Genomic DNA, 4,524 nt, shown 5'->3' on the forward strand with positions numbered 1-4,524 from the left:
GGAGGTTCCATTCACCTCAATTTTTAGTTAATTATTTAAAAATGCTTTCCATATCGACATCTTCAAATCTGTTAGATTAGTGTTTTCTAAATAGCCAGAGTCATAATATAGAGCATCCTAATATTTACAGATTTCTTTTGGGGAGAATGACACACCCTTACCTTGTACTGTTACCGTTTTCCACATGACACAATGTGGTCTTTGAGTTTCCTTATCCCTGAGAGCAACATAAAATTCTTGCACAAGAGGAATAACAACATTTTCTTTTGGGATTGTGCAGAAACGCTTCCAACTATGATACCATACTAAAAACCAAATTTCATTGCAAAGAACCATCAAAGGTTCGAATCCCCTTTCCTAAATAAAAGTTTTGCCTTGAAGTTCGAGGAAATACTTTTTGGCATTTTGGTTTTGAAATTTTAAAGGATTCGAAACCACCAGTGGTTCTTGTACATTATTTATGAAGGTATATTTGATATTAACACTTAAAAAAGTTAATAAATTCAAAAAATGTATTTCAAAAGCAATGGAACAATAAAATTTGAGGTTTGGAACTCTTAACCTTGTCTTGAAGTCTTGTTTGTTTCCTTTAAAGGTGTTGTTATGGCCTCCCGTATAGATGCTTGATGTATAACCTGCACCAAAATAAAAAAGAAGAGATTGCAGCAAAATAGAAGAGAAAGGAAGAAGAAAGGAAATTAGGGTTTGAAGAATTTTGAGATAATTTGAAAGAGTTTAGAGATTGAAAAGAATTTTAAGTTTAAGTTAAAAAGGGTTTTAGGTTTTAAAACAGGATGTTTTAAGGTTAAAAATTGGGAAAGATTAGGTTTAATCCACCGGGTTGTGCAATCGGGTCGGGTTGACCTTGCAAAAAATTATAATAATGTCACGACAAAGGGGTTTTGTGTCACGACACCCTTGGTAGGTTGTCGATGTTACGACATCAGGGTTCGATGTCGTGAAACACTTTGAAATTTTAAAAACTTGGGTAAATTATCCTCTGTGTCGTGACATAGAGGTGCTATGTCACAACATCGAGATGATTTTCTTGATTCTTTCAATTTTTGATGAGGTGTTGCAACACGGGGGTACTATGTTACGACACCGACTTTGTTTTCTCCCAGACTTCCTATTTTCAGAGTGTCTCAGTTTCTATTTAAACAAAAATTTAATAAGAATTAAAGTCTAAACTATCACTTAGTTAAAAATACAATAATATAAATAACATTGAAATTCAATTAAGAATGTTAATTCTTGTTGCTGAATTTATCTGTCAGCTCAACCAAGGTGCCTGTGGATGCTCTTCTTGTTTCATTTCTATCATTTTTTCTACCATCCATCGTGCCACTCCACCTTCCTTCGCTTGTCCCCTTTTTTTTAAACTTGCTTTTTCTACCTACATTGATTACAGAGAACATTTCCCCTGGCTCAGGGTAATTAGGGGGTTTTTACAAATATTTCATAGCATTATTTTCCTAATTTCTCCCTATTTTCCTCATTCTTTCTGTGACTACATTTAAAATTTCTATCTCATCATTGATCCTCATTATTAATTAATTTTTTTCTAAATAAATGGTTGACCTTGAAGTTGCTATCAATGACCTTCCCAGCAGAATGGGTATCTCACGGTCATTTTCAAAGTCTAGAATAATAAAACCGACTGGGATGGTAAAGCTCCTCAAATTGACCAACACATCTTCAAGTACTCCTTTCAGTTCTACTGAAGACCTATCAGCTAATTTTAGTGTGATCTGGGTATTTTTAAGTTCCCCTAACTTGAGTTTTTCATATATAGATAAGGGAATCAAATTAATACTGGTTCCTAAATCATATAGAGCATTGATAAAATGTATATCCCCTATCTCTATAGGTATTGTAAAACTCCCTCGGTCTTTGAGTTTTGGGGGCATTTGTTTGGATATAATCGTACTACATGAGGCACTTACCTTAACTTGCTCTCTTGTTTTTATTTTTCTATGCCTAGACATAATCTCTTTTAAATATTTGGCGTATTTAGGAACCTTTTAAATTAAATCAATTAGAGGCAAGTTAACATTCATGGATTTAAATAAACTTAGAAAACTTACAAATTCTACCACATCCTGTCTTTATTTTTCTTCTATCAGTGAAGGGAATAGTACCCTTATCAGTGTAGGTTCTTTAATTGGCTAGTCCTCTGGATCAACTACGAGCTTAGCTTCCTCCTTTAGTTCTGGTTTAGTCTCAATTTCTTGGGGATTTTCTTGAAGATCCTCAAAATCCTCTTTATTCCCCTTGTGAATTAGTTTTTTCGAGCTACTTAATACTTTGCCTGAAAGAGCGCAATTGCTTTCACATGCTCCTTCACTTCTCTTCGATGATTATTTTTTGTATTGCTTGGGATTCTAATGCCAATTTGTCTTTTGATATCTCCCATCATGCTCATCAATTGGCTCATCTGGTCTTCAAGCTTAGCCAATGTTTTCATAGTATTAGTGCACTCGAAATGCACCTATTTTACTTCAGTCCTCATTGACTGCATCCCCTCTCGATCCGATTCAAGCGTTGACCACATAAAGTATGGTTATTTGGGTTGGCCCTTTCTTGAGGCTTCTGTAGATAAAGAGGTTGATAATTAGTATTTTTAATTGGTTGCGCACTGTTACCTTCTCCTTGATTTCCGCCCCATATCAGGTTTGGGTGATCTATCCAACATGGATTATAATTATTTGAATAAAGGTTTTCACCCCTATTCCCAAGCTAGTTGATCCACAGTTGGATTATTAATGTAATGAAAGAGAGGTTTGTCTCCTCCATATATAGATGACGCATTAGATTAGGACTCTATGCGGTTGAGTCTGTACACAATTCATTGGTATCTATCATCCTTCTAGACAACTTTTATTGTAGATGGTTTCTAGCTATATGTATACCATTCGGTTGGCCACTGGTAGGAACCGATCACACTATTCTAAAAACTCATACGCATCTTTTTAGGTTTTGTTCATCCTAAAAATTCGTGCACATCCAACCCATTGTAGAACATTTTGCAGCCTCAGCCACTTTGGTAATCCATGATATGGGCATCTCTGTATTAGCATTTTAAAATGCTCCCAAGCTTTGTGAAAGCTCTCTCCTTTTAACTGCTTGAACATTGTGATCTCTCTCCTTAGTTGAATTGTCTTGCTAATAGGGAAAAACGTTTTGTAAAAATCTTTTTGCAAGTTCACCCCATATCGTGATGGATCCTGGTGCTTGCGAACCTAACCAAGAAAATGCGTTATCAATTAAGGAGAAGGGGAACAGTCAAAGGTGAATAGTGTCGTCGGTGACCCCGTTGTATTTAAATGTATCACAAAGTTGAAGAAACCATTTTAAATGCTGATTTGGGTCTTTCATCATTGTCCTCTAAACTTCAAATTATTTTGGATCATGGCTAGTTTTATTTCAAAACAGTTAGCCGTGACGGTTGGATTTATGATGCTTCCTTGAACCATCTCTAGGTTTGGTAGCACATAATGCTTTAGGTTTCTTTTGTTTCGCACCATACGTATTTTTGCGAGTAGCTACGGTGGTGATTGTAAGTCCTATGGGTTATTATTGTTAATCTCATCAAACAATGAATTATAATGTGGTAAATTGCCTACAGCAGGTGGTTGATTTTGCATATGTTGTTGATGTTACTGTTTACAATTTTGGCGAATTAGTCTTTCAAGATTAGTAGCTAGCTCTATAGGTGTTCCCCTACTACGAGTCATATACTGAAGCTAAAAAGAAAATAGAAGATGTTAGTGAAAAAAAATTGTATTTGTAATTTATTAATTTCCTAATTATTCTACTGGAATGTAAAAATTAAAATCAATTTAGCAACGTTGCCTCATCTACAATGGCGCCAACAACTTGACCGCCTTCAAACGTACCAATGTCCAGAGTGGGAAAACTCAAACTAAAAGATATGGAATTGAAGCTGTGTCCACAAGTATGCGGGTCGGATTGTAATATAGTTATGACGAAGTAGGTAAGTACTCCAAGAATCGTATGCAAGGGAGGCGAGTACTAAATTAACTTTATCTAAACACAAATAAATTTAATTAGTACTGTAAATAAATCATATTACGAATAGATATAAATAGGAGATTTTTGGGTTTTTGTAATAAATAAAAATAAAAATAGAAAAAGTAAATTGAACTTCTAGTGTATGAATTCTAACTTAATCAAATCTAAGCATGAGTGATTAGATTGCTTTGGTGGTCACAACTAATTCCTATTTTGGGTGTCTACTCAATCAACTAGTTGCTACACTAGCGAGATCTCTCGTTCTTCCACTAAACAAATGAGTCAGCAAGAACTACTTATCTCTCGACCTCACAATCCAGACCGGTTTGGGGCTAAGGTAGTAATGGGTAGACTATAACAATCCATTTCTCTGTGATGTTGGAACAGTGGTTTCAGGGTCACAAATCTGACATGCGAGTCCGTAAATATTATTATTTAATATTTTTGAATAATATATGGTTTAATAGTAAAAATTTGATTTAATAATTT

The 4,524-nt window shown here is 34.8% G+C and overlaps 1 non-coding gene across 1 annotated transcript; it reads left to right on the forward strand.

Moving 5' to 3' along the window:
* Positions 1 to 3,048: 3,048 nt before the first annotated feature.
* On the forward strand, positions 3,049 to 3,155 carry LOC121223978 (small nucleolar RNA R71). The gene has a single exon (XR_005921442.1). It is a non-coding gene; the product is annotated as a small nucleolar RNA R71 (small nucleolar RNA).
* The last annotated feature ends 1,369 nt before the right edge of the window (positions 3,156 to 4,524 follow it).

The sequence above is a fragment of the Gossypium hirsutum genome, chromosome D11, assembly GCF_007990345.1.
Source record: "Gossypium hirsutum isolate 1008001.06 chromosome D11, Gossypium_hirsutum_v2.1, whole genome shotgun sequence".
NCBI classification, from domain to species: Eukaryota; Viridiplantae; Streptophyta; class Magnoliopsida; order Malvales; family Malvaceae; genus Gossypium; species Gossypium hirsutum.